This window comes from Scyliorhinus canicula, chromosome 13 (genome assembly GCF_902713615.1).
Source record: "Scyliorhinus canicula chromosome 13, sScyCan1.1, whole genome shotgun sequence".
Classification (NCBI taxonomy): domain Eukaryota; kingdom Metazoa; phylum Chordata; class Chondrichthyes; order Carcharhiniformes; family Scyliorhinidae; genus Scyliorhinus; species Scyliorhinus canicula.
The window spans coordinates 541,577-556,262 of record NC_052158.1 but is presented as its reverse complement, the minus strand read 5'-3'; the positions used below and the strand labels follow the sequence as shown (position 1 = coordinate 556,262).

The 14,686-nt window shown below is 54.7% G+C and overlaps 1 protein-coding gene across 2 annotated transcripts in view; it reads right to left on the bottom strand.

Annotated features, from left to right (window-relative positions):
• The window catches only part of LOC119975795 (carcinoembryonic antigen-related cell adhesion molecule 1-like), a 345,216-nt gene that overhangs the window by 300,055 nt on the left and 30,475 nt on the right, over nucleotides 1–14,686 (bottom strand). The gene's annotated exons all lie outside the window — the stretch shown is intronic.

Below are 14,686 nucleotides of genomic sequence, written 5' to 3'. Positions count from 1 at the left end.
CCGTCCAGCTGTGTTGGAGAAGGTTCAGAGTTCCATCCAGCTGTGTTGGAGGAGGTTCACTGCCCCGTCCAGCTGTGTTGGAGAAGGTTCAGTGCCCCGTCCAGCTGTGTTGGAGAAGGTTCAGAGTTCCATCCAGCTGTGTTGGAGGAGGTTCACTGCCCCGTCCAGCTGTGTTGGAGAAGGTTCAGTGCCCCGTCCAGCTGTGTTGGAGAAGGTTCAGAGTTCCATCCAGCTGTGTTGGAGAAGGTTCAGAGCACCGTCCAGCTGTGTTGGAGAAGGTTCAGAGTCCCATCCAGCTGTGTTGGAGAAGGTTCAGAGTCCCATCCAGCTGTGTTGGAGAAGGTTCAGAGCCCCGTCCAGCTGTGTAGGAGAAGGTTCAGAGTCCCATCCAGCTGTGTTGGAGAATGTTCAGAGCCCCGTCCAGCTGTGTTGGAGAAGGTTCAGAGCCCCATCCAGCTGTGCAGGAGAAGGTTCAGACTCCCATCCAGCTGTGTTGGAGAAGGTTCAGAGCCCCATCCAGCTGTGTTGGAGGAGGTTCACTGCCCCGTCCAGCTGTGTTGGAGAAGGTTCAGTGCCCCGTCCAGCTGTGTTGGAGAAGGTTCAGAGTTCCATCCAGCTGTGTTGGAGGAGGTTCACTGCCCCGTCCAGCTGTGTTGGAGAAGGTTCAGTGCCCCGTCCAGCTGTGTTGGAGAAGGTTCAGAGTTCCATCCAGCTGTGTTGGAGAAGGTTCAGAGCACCGTCCAGCTGTGTTGGAGAAGGTTCAGAGTCCCATCCAGCTGTGTTGGAGAAGGTTCAGAGTCCCATCCAGCTGTGTTGGAGAAGGTTCAGAGCCCCGTCCAGCTGTGTAGGAGAAGGTTCAGAGTCCCATCCAGCTGTGTTGGAGAATGTTCAGAGCCCCGTCCAGCTGTGTTGGAGAAGGTTCAGAGTCCCGTCCAGCTGTGTTGAAGAAGGTTCAGAGACCCAACCAGCTGTGTTGGAGAAGGTTCAGAGACACATCCAGCTGTGTTGGAGAAGGTTCAGAGCCCCGTCCAGCTGTGTTGGAGAAGGTTCAGACCCCGTCCAGCTGTTTTGGAGAAGGTTCAGCGTCCCATCCAGCTGTGTTGGAGAAGGTTCAGAGTCCCATCCAGCTGTGTTGGAGAAGGTTCAGAGTCCCATCCAGCTGTGTTGGAGAAGGTTCAGAGTCCCATCCAGCTGTGTTGGAGAAGGTTCAGACCCCGTCCAGCTGTGTTGGAGAAGGTTCAGAGTCCCGTCCAGCTGTGTTGGAGAAGGTTCAGAGTCCCATCCAGCTGTGTTGGAGGAGGTTCACTGCCCCGTCCAGCTGTGTTGGAGAAGGTTCAGTGCCCCGTCCAGCTGTGTTGGAGAAGGTTCAGAGCCCCATCCAGGTGTGAAGGAGAAGGTTGAGAGCCCCGTCCAGCTGTGTTGGAGAAGGTTCAGAGTCCCATCCAGCTGTGTTGGAGAAGGTTCAGAGTCCCATCCAGCTGTGTTGGAGAAGGTTCAGAGCCCCATCCAGCTGTGTTGGAGGAGGTTCACTGCCCCGTCCAGCTGTGTTGGACAAGGTTCACTGCCCCGTCCAGCTGTGTTGGAGAAGGTTCGGAGCACCGTCCAGCTGTGTTGGAGAAGGTTCAGAGCCCCATCCAGCTGTGTTGGAGAAGGTTCAGAGTCCCATCCAGCTGTGTTGGAGAAGGTTCAGAGCCCCGTCCAGCTGTGTTGGAGAAAGTCCAGAGCCCCGTCCAGCTGTGTTGGAGAAGGTTCAGAGTCCCATCCAGCTGTGTTGGAGAAGGTTCAGAGCCCCGTCCAGCTGTGTTGGAGAATGTTCAGAGCCCCATCCAGCTGTGTTGGAGGAGGTTCACTGTCCCGTCCAGCTGTGTTGGAGAAGGTTCAGTGCCCCGTCCAGCTGTGTTGGAGAAGGTTCAGAGCCCCATCCAGCTGTGAAGGAGTAGGTTCAGAGCCCCGTCCAGCTGTGTTGGAGAAGGTTCAGAGTCCCATCCAGCTGTGTTGGAGAAGGTTCAGGGTCCCATCCAGCTGTGTTGGAGAAGGTTCAGAGCCCCGTCCAGCTGTGTTGGAGAAGGTTCAGAGCCCCATCCAGCTGTGTTGGAGGAGGTTCACTGCCCCGTCCAGCTGTGTTGGAGAAGGTTCAGAGCACCGTCCAGCTGTGTTGGAGAAGGTTCGGAGCACCGTCCAGCTGTGTTGGAGAAGGTTCAGAGCCCCATCCAGCTGTGTTGGAGAAGGTTCAGAGTCCCATCCAGCTGTGTTGGAGAAGGTTCAGAGCCCCGTCCAGCAGTGTTGGAGAAAGTCCAGAGCCCCGTCCAGCTGTGTTGGAGAAGGTTCAGAGCCCCGTCCAGCTGTGTTGGAGAAGGTTCAGAGTCCCATCCAGCTGTGTTGGAGAATGTTCAGAGCCCCGTCCAGCTGTGTTGGAGAAGGTTCAGAGCCCCGTCCAGCTGTGTTGGAGAAGGTTCAGAGTCCCGTCCAGCTGTGATAGAGAAGGTTCAGAGCCCCATCCAGCTGTGTTGGAGAATGTTCAGAGTCCCATCCAGCTGTGTTGGAGAAGGTTCAGACTCCCATCCAGCTGTGTTGGAGAAGGTTCAGAGTCCCGTCCAGCTGTGATTGGAGAAGGTTCAGAGCCCCATCCAGCTGTGTTGGAGAAGGTTCAGAGTCCCATCCAGCTGTGTTGGAGAAGGTTCAGACCCCGTCCAGCTGTGTTGGAGAAGGTTCAGAGCCCCGTCCAGCTGTGTTGGAGAAGGTTCAGAGTCCCATCCAGCTGTGTTGGAGAATGTTCAGAGCCCCGTCCAGCTGTGTTGGAGAAGGTTCAGAGTCCCATCCAGCTGTGTTGGAGAAGGTTCAGAGCCCCGTCCAGCTGTGTTGGAGAAGGTTCAGAGTCCCATCCAGCTGTGTTGGAGAAGGTTCAGAGTCCCATCCAGCTGTGTTGGAGGAGGTCCAGAGCCCCGTCCAGCTGTGTTGGAGAAGGTTCAGAGCCCCATCCAGCTGTGTTGGAGAAGGTTCAGAGCCCCATCCAGCTGTGTTGGAGAAGGTTCAGAGCCCCGTCCAGCTGTGTTGGAGAAGGTTCAGAGCCCCGTCCAGCTGTTATGGAGAAGGTTCAGAGTCCCATCCAGCTGTGTTGGAGAAGGTTCAGAGTCCCATCCAGCTGTGTTGGAGAAGGTTCAGAGCCCCATCCAGCTGTGTTGGAGGAGGTTCACTGCCCCGTCCAGCTGTGTTGGAGAAGGTTCAGAGCACCGTCCAGCTGTGTTGGAGAAGGTTCAAAGCCCAATCCAGCTGTGTTGGAGAAGGTTCAGAGTCCCATCCAGCTGTGTTGGAGAAAGTCCAGAGCCCCGTCCAGCTGTGTTGGAGAAGGTTCAGTGTCCCATCCAGCTGTGTTGGAGAATGTTCAGAGCCCCGTCCAGCTGTGTTGGAGAAGGTTCAGAGCCCCGTCCAGCTGTGTTGGAGAAGGTTCAGAGTCCCGTCCAGCTGTGATAGAGAAGGTTCAGAGCCCCATCCAGCTGTGTTGGAGAAGGTTCAGAGCCCCGTCCAGCTGTGTTGGAGAAGGTTCAGAGTCCCGTCCAGCTGTGTTGGAGAAGGTTCAGAGCTCCATCCAGCTGTGTTGGAGAAGGTTCAGACTCCCATCCAGCTGTGTTGGAGAAGGTTCAGAGCCCCGTCCAGCTGTGTTGGAGAAGGTTCAGAGTCCCATCCAGCTGTGTTGGAGAAGGTCCAGAGCCCCGTCCAGCTGTGTTGGAGAAGGTTCAGAGCCCCGTCCAGCTGTGTTGGAGAAGGTTCAGAGCCCATCCAGCTGTGTTGGAGAAGGTTCAGACTCCCATCCAGCTGTGTTGGAGAAGGTTCAGAGCCCCATCCAAGCTGTGTTGGAGAGAGGTTCAGCTGCCCCGTCCAGCTGTGTTGGAGAAGGTTCAGAGTTCCCATCCAGCTGTGTTGGAGAAGGTTCAGTGCCCATCCAGCTGTGTTGGAGAAGGTTTCAGAGTTCCAGTCCAGCTGTGTGGAGAAGGTCAGTGCCCGTCCAGCTGTGTTGGAGAAGGTTCAGAGTTCCATCCAGCTGTGTTGGAGGAGGTTCACTGCCCCGTCCAGCTGTGTTGGAGTAGGTTCAGTGGCCCCGTCCAGCTGTGTTGGAGAAGGTTCAGAGTCTGGTTGGAGAAGGTTTCAGAGTTCCCATCCAGCTGTGTTGGAGAAGGTTCAGATGCCCCATCCAGCTGTGTTGGAAGAAGGTGTCAGAGTCCCCTCCAGCTGTGCTGGAGAAGTTTCAGACTCCCATCCAGCTGTGTTGGAGAAGGTTCAGAGCCCCGTCCAGCTGTGTTGGAGAAGGTTCAGAGCCCATCCAGCTGTGTTGGAGAAAGTCCAGAGCCCCGTCCAGCTGTGCTGGAGAAGGTTCAGACTCCCATTCAGCTGTGTTGGAGAAGGTTCAGAGTCCCATCCAGCTGTGTTGGAGAAGGTTCAGAGCCCATCCAGCTGTGTTGGAGAAGGTTCAGAGCCCCGTCCAGCTGTGTTGGAGAAGGTTCAGAGTCCCATCCAGCTGTGTTGGAGAAGTTTCAGAGTCCCATCCAGCTGTGTTGGAGGAGGTTCACTGCCCCGTCCAGCTGTGTTGGAGAAGGTTCAGTGCCCCGTCCAGCTGTGTTGGAGAAGGTTCAGAGTCCCATCCAGCTGTGTTGGAGAAGGTTCAGAGTCCCATCCAGCTGTGTTGGAGAAGGTTCAGAGTCCCATCCAGCTGTGTTGGAGAAGGTTCAGAGCCCCATCCAGCTGTGTTGGAGGAGGTTCAGAGCCCCATCCAGCTTTGTTGGAGAAGGTTCAGAGCCCCATCCAGCTGTGTTGGAGAAGGTTCAGAGCACCATCCAGCTGTGTTGGAGAAGGTTCAGAGCCCCATCCAGCTGTGTTGGAGAAGGTTCAGAGCCATGTCCAGCTGTGTTGGAGAAGGTCCAGAGCCCCATCCAGCTGTGTTGGAGAAGGTTCAGAGTCCCATCCAGCTGTGTTGGAGAAGGTTCAGAGTCCCATCCAGCTGTGTTGGAGAAGGTTCAGACCCTGTCCAGCTGTGTTGGTGAAGGTTCTGAGCCCCGTCCAGCTGTGTTGGTGAAGGTCCAGAGCCACGTCCAGCTGTGTTGGAGAAGGTTCAGAGTCCCATCCAGCTGTGTTGGAGAAGGTTCAGACCCTGTCCAGCTGTGTTGGTGAAGGTTCTGAGCCCCGTCCAGCTGTGTTGGAGAAGGTTCAGAGCCCCATCCAGCTGTGTTGGAGAAGGTTCTGAGTCCCATCCAGCTGTCTTCGAGAAGGTTCAGAGTCCCATCCAGCTGTGTTGGAGAAGGTTCAGAGTCCCATCCAGCTGTGTTGGAGAAGGTTCAGAGCCCCATCCAGCTGTGTTGGAGAAGGTTCACTGCCCCGTCCAGCTGTGTTGTAGAAGGTTCAGAGCCCCGTCCAGCTGTGCTGGAGAAGTTTCAGACTCCCATCCAGCTGTGTTGGAGAAGGTTCAGAGTCCCGTCCAGCTGTGTTGGAGAAGGTTCAGAGTCCCGTCCAGCTGTGTTGGAGAAGGTTCAGAGCCCCGTCCAGCTGTGTTGGATAAGGTTCAGAGCCCCGTCCAGCTGTGTTGGAGAAGGTTCAGAGTCCCATCCAGCTGTGTTCGAGAAGGTTCAGAGCCCCATCCAGCTGTGCTGGAGAAGGTTCAGAGCCCCATCCAGCTGTGCTGGAGAAGGTTCAGAACCCCATCCAGCTGTGTTGGAGAAGGTTCAGAGTCCCGTCCAGCTGTGTTGGAGAAGGTTCAGAGTCCCGTCCAGCTGTGTGGGAGAAGGTTCAGACCCCGTCCAGCTGTGTTGGAGAAGGTTCAGAGCCCCATCCAGCTGTGTTGGAGAAGGTTCAGAGACCCGTCCAGCTGTGTTGGAGAAGGTTCAGACCCCGTCCAGCTGTGTTGGAGAAGGTTCAGTGCCCCGTCCAGCTGTGTTGGAGAAGGTTCAGAGCCCCATCCAGCTGTGTTGGAGAAGGTTCAGAGTCCCATCCAGCTGTGTTGGAGAAGGTTCAGAGCCCCATCCAGCTGTGTTGGAGAAGGTTCAGAGCCCCATCCAGCTGTGTTGGAGAAGGTTCAGAGTCCCATCCAGCTGTGTTGGAGAAGGTTCAGAGTCCCATCCAGCTGTGTTGGAGAAGGTTCCGAGCCCCATCCAGCTGTGTTGGAGGAGGTTCAGAGCCCCATCCAGCTTTGTTGGAGAAGGTTCAGAGCCCCATCCAGCTGTGTTGGAGAAGGTTCAGAGCCCCATCCAGCTGTGTTGGAGAAGGTTCAGAGCCCCATCCAGCTGTGTTGTAGAAGGTCCAGAGCCACGTCCAGCTGTGTTGGAGAAGGTTCTGAGCCCCGTCCAGCTGTGTTCGAGAGGTTCAGATCACCGGCCAGCCTTGTTGGAGATTGTTCAGAGCCCCGTCCAGCTGTGTTGAAGACGGTTCAGAGCCACGTCCAGCTGTGTTGGAGAAGGTTCAGACCCTGTACAGCTGTGTTGGAGAAGGTTCAGACCCTGTACAGCTGTGTTGGAGAAGGTTCAAAGCCCCATCCAGCTGTGTTGGAGGATCTCGCCCTTCACACTTACCTGTGGCCACCGCGTGAGACTCTGGACCCCTGTCAGGGAGATCAGAGAGGGTGACCATGCTTAGGTTCCACTCCCCTCATTCGCACACTTACAGTGTTAGGGACCCAACTCTGGAGTGTTGGATTATGGGCTCCTGTCTCTAAGGAGCTGAGGCTTGTAGAGCTCAGGCGAAGTGTTGAGGCCGCACTGATTGATTGGAATGTGATGCAATCACCATTGTCTGAGACACGGCCGTGTCGTCACTCCAATGCACTCGGCAGCATGTTGTTTATTTAACGGTCAACAGCAAAGCAGATTTGAAAGTAAACTCTGTAACATTCCAAACATTCCAGACCAGTAAAGAACAATCACCGTCCCATACTGACACCACTGGACCCATTAGTACCCAATGGGGGAACACATCACCGTCCCATACTGATACCACTGGACCCATTAGTGCCCAATGGGGGAACACATCACCCTCCCATACTGATCCCACTGGACCCATTAGTGCCCAATGGGGGAACACATCACCGTCCCATACTGATCCCACTGGACCCATTAGTACCCAATGGGGGAACACATCACCGTCCCATACTGATCCCACTGGACCCATTAGTGCCCAATGGGGGAACACATCACCATCCCATACTGATACCACTGGACCCATTAGTGCCCAATGGGGGAACACATCACCGTCCCATACTGATACCACTGGACCCATTAGTGCCCAATGGGGGAACACATCACCGTCCCATACTGATACCACTGGACCCATTAGTGCCCAATGGGGGAACACATCACCCTCCCATACTGATCCCACTGGACCCATTAGTGCCCAATGGGGGAACACATCACCGTCCCATACTGATCCCACTGGACCCATTAGTGCCCAATGGGGGAACACATCACCCTCCCATACTGATACCACTGGACCCATTAGTGCCCAATGGGGGAACACATTACCGTCCCATACTGATCCCACTGGACCCATTAGTACCCAATGGGGGAACACATCACCGTCCCATACTGATACCACTGGACCCATTAGTGCCCAATGGGGGAACACATCACCATCCCATACTGATACCAATGAACCCATTAGCACCCAATGGAGGAACACATCACCCTCCCATACTGATATCCCTGGACCTATTAGTGCCCAATGGGGGAACACATCACCGTCCCATACTGATACCACTGGACTCATTAGTGCCCAATGGGGGAACAAATCACCGTCCCATACTGATACCACTGGACCCATTAGTGCCCAATGGGGGAACACATCACCGTCCCATACTGATCCCAATGGACCCATTAGTGCCCAATGGGGGAACACGTCACCGTCCCATACTGATACCCCTTGACCCATTAGTGCCCAATGAGGGCACACGTCACCGTCCCATACTGATACCACTGGACCCATTAGTGCCCAATGGGGGAACACATCACCGTCCCATACTGATACCACTGGACCCATTAGTGCCCAATGGGGGAACACGTCACCGTCCCATACTGATCCCACTGGACCCATTAGTGCCCAACACATTAATGTACAGCGAGGGAACACATTAGTGTCCAGTGGGGGAACACAATAGTGTCCAGTGGGAGAACACATTAGTGCCCAGCGGGAGAACACAATATTGCCCAGCGTGTGAACACATTAGTGTCCAGCGGGGGAACACATTAGTGTCCAGTGGGGGAACACAATAGTGTCCAGCGTGTGAACACATTAGTGCCCAGCGGGAGAACACATTAGTGCCCAGCGGGAGAACACAATAGTGCCCAGCGGGGGAACACATTAGTGTTCAGTGGTGTGAACACAATGGTGTCCAATGGGGGAACACAATAGCGCCCAGTGGGTGAACACATTAGTGTCCAGTCAGTGAACAAAATAGTGCCCAGCGTGTGAACACAATAGTGTTCAGTGGGGGAACACATTAGTGTGCAGCGGGGGAACACATTAGTGTTCAGTGGGGGAACGCATTAGTGCCCAGCGGGGCAACACATTAGTACCCAGTGGTGGAGCACATTAGTGTTCAGTGGGGGAACACATTAGTTCCCAGCGGGGGAACACGTCAGTGTCCAGCGGGGGAACACAATAGTGTCCAGCGGGGGAACACATTAGTGCCCAGCAAGGGAACACATTCGTGTCCAGCAGGGGAACACATTAGTTCCCAGCCAGGGAACACGTCAGTGTCCAGCGGGGGAACACAATAGTGTCCAGCGGGGGAACACATTAGTGCCCAGCAAGGGAACACATTCGTGTCCAGTGGGGGAACACGTTAGTGTCCAGCGGGGGAACACAATAGTGTCCAGCGGGGGAACACAATAATGTCCAGCGGGGCAACACAATAGTGTCCAGCGGGGGAACACATTAATATCCAGCGGGGGAACACAATAGTGTCCAGCGGTGGAACACAATAGTGTCCAGCGGGGGAACACAATAGTGTCCAGTGGGGGAACACAATAGTGTCCAGCGGGGGAACACATCACCGTCCCATAGTGATCCCACTGGACCCATTAGTACCCAGCAGGAGAACACATCACCGTCCCATACTGATCCCACTGGACTCATTAGTGTCAATGGGGGAACACATCACCGTCCCATACTGATACCACTGGACCCATTAGTACCCAATGGGGGCACACGTCACCGTCCCATACTGATCCCACTGGACCCATTAGTGCCCAATGGGGGAACACATCACCGTCCCATACTGATACCACTGGACCCATTAGTGCCCAATGGGGGAACACATCACCGTCCCATACTGATCCCACTGGACCCATTAGTGCCCAATGGGGGAACACATCACCGTCCCATACTGATCCCACTGGACCCATTAGTGTCAATGGGGGAACACATCACCGTCCCATACTGATCCCACTGGACCCATTAGTGTCAATGGGGGAACACATCACCGTCCCATACTGATACCCCTTGACCCATTAGTGCCCAAAGGGGGAACACATCACCGTCCCATACTGATACCCCTTGACCCATTAGTGCCCAAAGGGGGAACACATCACCGTCCCATACTGATACCACTGGACCCATTAGTGCCCAATGGGGGAACACATCACCGTCCCATACTCCTACCACTGGACCCATTAGTGCCCAATGGGGGAACACGTCACCGTCCCATACTGATACCCCTTGACCCATTAGTACCCAATGGGGGAACACATCACCGTCCCATACTGATACCAATGAACCCAATAGTACCCAATGGGGGAACACATCACCCTCCCATACTGATCCCACTGGACCCATTAGTACCCAATGGGGGAACACATCACCGTCCCATACTGATACCACTGGACCCATTAGTGCCCAATGGGGGCACACGTCACCCTCCCATACTGATCCCACTGGACCCATTAGTGCCCAATGGGGGAACACATCACCGTCCCATACTGATACCACTGGACCCATTAGTGCCCAATGGGGGAACACATTACCGTCCCATACTGATCCCACTGGACCCATTAGTGCCCAATGGGGGAACACATCACCATCCCATACTGATACCACTGGACCCATTAGTGCCCAATGGGGGAACACATCACCGTCCCATACTGATCCCACTGGACCCATTAGTGCCCAATGGGGGAACACATTACCGTCCCATACTGATCCCACTGGACCCATTAGTGCCCAATGGGGGAACACATCACCGTCCCATACTGATCCCACTGGACCCATTAGTACCCAATGGGGGAACACATCACCGTCCCATACTGATACCACTGGACCCATTAGTACCCAATGGGGGAACACATCACCGTCCCATACTGATACCACTGGACCCATTAGTGCCCAATGGGGGGACACATCACCGTCCCATACTGATACCACTGGACCCATTAGTGCCCAATGGGGGAACACGTCACCGTCCCATACTGATACCACTGGACCCATTAGTGCCCAATGGGGGGACACATCACCGTCCCATACTGATACCCCTGGACCTATTAGTGCCCAATGGGGGAACACGTCACCGTCCCATACTGATACCCCTTGACCCATTAGTGCCCAATGAGGGCACACGTCACCGTCCCATACTGATACCACTGGACCCATTAGTGCCCAATGGGGGAACACATCACCGTCCCATACTGATACCACTGGACCCATTAGTGCCCAATGGGGGAACACGTCACCGTCCCATACTGATCCCACTGGACCCATTAGTGCCCAACACATTAATGTACAGCGAGGGAACACATTAGTGTCCAGTGGGGGAACACAATAGTGTCCAGTGGGAGAACACATTAGTGCCCAGCGGGAGAACACAATATTGCCCAGCGTGTGAACACATTAGTGTCCAGCGGGGGAACACATTAGTGTCCAGTGGGGGAACACAATAGTGTCCAGCGTGTGAACACATTAGTGCCCAGCGGGAGAACACATTAGTGCCCAGCGGGAGAACACAATAGTGCCCAGCGGGGGAACACATTAGTGTTCAGTGGGTGAACACAATGGTGTCCAATGGGGGAACACAATAGCGCCCAGTGGGTGAACACATTAGTGTCCAGTCAGTGAACAAAATAGTGCCCAGCGTGTGAACACAATAGTGTTCAGTGGGGGAACACATTAGTGTGCAGCGGGGGAACACATTAGTGTTCAGTGGGGGAACGCATTAGTGCCCAGCGGGGCAACACATTAGTACCCAGTGGTGGAGCACATTAGTGTTCAGTGGGGGAACACATTAGTTCCCAGCGGGGGAACACGTCAGTGTCCAGCAGGGGAACACAATAGTGTCCAGCGGGGGAACACATTAGTGCCCAGCAAGGGAACACATTCGTGTCCAGCAGGGGAACACATTAGTTCCCAGCCAGGGAACACGTCAGTGTCCAGCGGGGGAACACAATAGTGTCCAGCGGGGGAACACATTAGTGCCCAGCAAGGGAACACATTCGTGTCCAGTGGGGGAACACGTTAGTGTCCAGCGGGGGAACACAATAGTGTCCAGCGGGGGAACACAATAATGTCCAGCGGGGCAACACAATAGTGTCCAGCGGGGGAACACATTAATATCCAGCGGGGGAACACAATAGTGTCCAGCGGTGGAACACAATAGTGTCCAGCGGGGGAACACAATAGTGTCCAGTGGGGGAACACAATAGTGTCCAGCGGGGGAACACATCACCGTCCCATAGTGATCCCACTGGACCCATTAGTACCCAGCAGGAGAACACATCACCGTCCCATACTGATCCCACTGGACCCATTAGTGCCCAATGGGGGAACACATCACCGTCCCATACTGATCCCACTGGACCCATTAGTGCCCAATGGGGGAACACATCACCGTCCCATACTGATCCCACTGGACCCATTAGTGCCCAATGGGGGAACACATCACCGTCCCATACTGATCCCACTGGACCCATTAGTGCCCAATGGGGGAACACATCACCGTCCCATACTCCTACCACTGGACCCATTAGTGCCCAATGGGGGAACACATCACCGTCCCATACTGATCCCCCTTGACCCATTAGTGCCCAATGGGGGAACACATCACCCTCCCATACTGATCCCCCTTGACCCATTAGTGCCCAATGGGGGAACACATCACCGTCCCATACTGATACCACTGGACCCATTAGTGCCCAATGGGGGAACACATCACCGTCCCATACTGATACCACTGGACCCATTAGTGCCCAATGGGGGAACACATCACCATCCCATACTGATACCAATGAACCCATTAGTGCCCAATGGGGGAACACATCACCGTCCCATACTGATACCACTGGACCCATTAGTGCCCAATGGGGGAACACATCACCGTCCCATACTGATACCACTGGACCCATTAGTGCCCAATGGGGGAACACATCACCATCCCATACTGATACCAATGAACCCATTAGTGCCCAATGGGGGAACACATCACCGTCCCATACTGATACCACTGGACCCATTAGTGCCCAATGAGGGCACACGTCACCGTCCCATACTGATCCCACTGGACCCATTAGTGCCCAATGGGGGAACACGTCACCGTCCCATACTGATACCACTGGACCCATTAGTGTCAATGGGGGAACACATCACCGTCCCATACTGATACCACTGGACCCATTGGTGCCCAATGGGGGAACACATCACCGTCCCATACTGATACCACTGGACCCATTAGTGCCCAATGGGGGAACACGTCACCGTCCCATACTGATACCACTGGACCCATTAGTACCCAATGGGGGCACACGTCACCGTCCCATACTGATCCCACTGGACCCATTAGTGTCAATGGGGGAACACATCACCGTCCCATACTGATACCCCTTGACCCATTAGTGCCCAAAGGGGGAACACATCACCGTCCCATACTGATACCACTGGACCAATTAGTACCCAATGGGGAAACACATCACCGTCCAATACTGAAACCACTGGACCCATTAGTACCCAATGGGGGAACACATCACCGTCCCATACTGATACCACTGGACCCATTAGTGCCCAATGGGGGAACACATCACCGTCCCATACTGATCCCACTGGACCCATTAGTACCCAATGGGGGAACACATCACCGTCCCATACTGATCCCACTGGACCCATTAGTACCCAATAGGGGAACACATCACCGTCCCATACTGATACCACTGGACCCATTAGTACCCAATGGGGGCACACATCACCGTCCCATACTGATACCACTGGACCAATTAGTGCCCAATGGGGGAACACATCACCCTCCCATACTGATACCACTGGACCCATTAGTGCCCAATGGGGGGACACATCACCGTCCCATACTGATACCACTGGACCCATTAGTGCCCAATGGGGGCACACGTCACCCTCCCATACTGATACCACTGGACCCATTAGTGCCCAATGGGGGAACACATCACCGTCCCATACTGATACCACTGGACCCATTAGTGCCCAACACATTAATGTACAGCGAGGGAACACATTAGTGTCCAGTGGGGGAACACAATAGTGTCCAGTGGGAGAACACATTAGTGCCCAGCGGGAGAACACAATATTGCCCAGCGTGTGAACACATTAGTGTCCAGCGGGGGAACACATTAGTGTCCAGTGGGGGAACACAATAGTGTCCAGCGTGTGAACACATTAGTGCCCAGCGGGAGAACACATTAGTGCCCAGCGGGAGAACACAATAGTGCCCAGCGGGGGAACACATTAGTGTTCAGTGGGTGAACACAATAGTGTCCAATGGGGGAACACAATCGCGCCCAGTGGGTGAACACATTAGTGTCCAGTCAGTGAACAAAATAGTGCCCAGCGTGTGAACACAATAGTGTTCAGTGGGGGAACACATTAGTGTGCAGCGGGGGAACACATTAGTCTTCAGTGGGGGAACGCATTAGTGCCCAGCGGGGCAACACATTAGTACCCAGTGGTGGAGCACATTAGTGTTCAGTGGGGGAACACATTAGTTCCCAGCGGGGGAACACGTCAGTGTCCAGCGGGGGAACACAATAGTGTCCAGCGGGGGAACACATTAGTGCCCAGCAAGGGAACACATTCGTGTCCAGTGGGGGAACACGTTAGTGTCCAGCAGGGGAACACATTAGTTCCCAGCCAGGGAACACGTCAGTGTCCAGCGGGGGAACACAATAGTGTCCAGCGGGGGAACACATTAGTGCCCAGCAAAGGAACACATTCGTGTCCAGTGGGGGAACACAATAGTGTCCAGCGGGGGAACACAATAGTGTCCAGCGGGGCAACACAATAGTGTCCAGCGGGGGAACACATTAATATCCAGCTGGGGAACACAATAGTGTCCAGCGGGGGAACACAATAGTGTCCAGTGGGGGAACACAATAGTGTCCAGTGGGGGAACACAATAGTGTGAAGCGGGGGAACACAATAGTGTCCAGCGGGGGAACACATATATGTCCAGCGGGGGAACACAATAGTGTCCAGCGGGGGAACACAATAGTGTCCAGCGGGGGAACACAATAGTGTCCAGCGGGGGAATACAATAGTGTCCAGCGGGGGAACACAATAGTGTCCAGTGGGGAACACATTAGTGTCCAGCGAGGGAACACAATAGTGTCCAGCGGTGGAACACAATAGTGTCCAGCGGGGGAACACAATAGTGTCCAGTGGGGGAACACAATAGTGTCCAGCGGGGGAACACAATAGTGTCCAG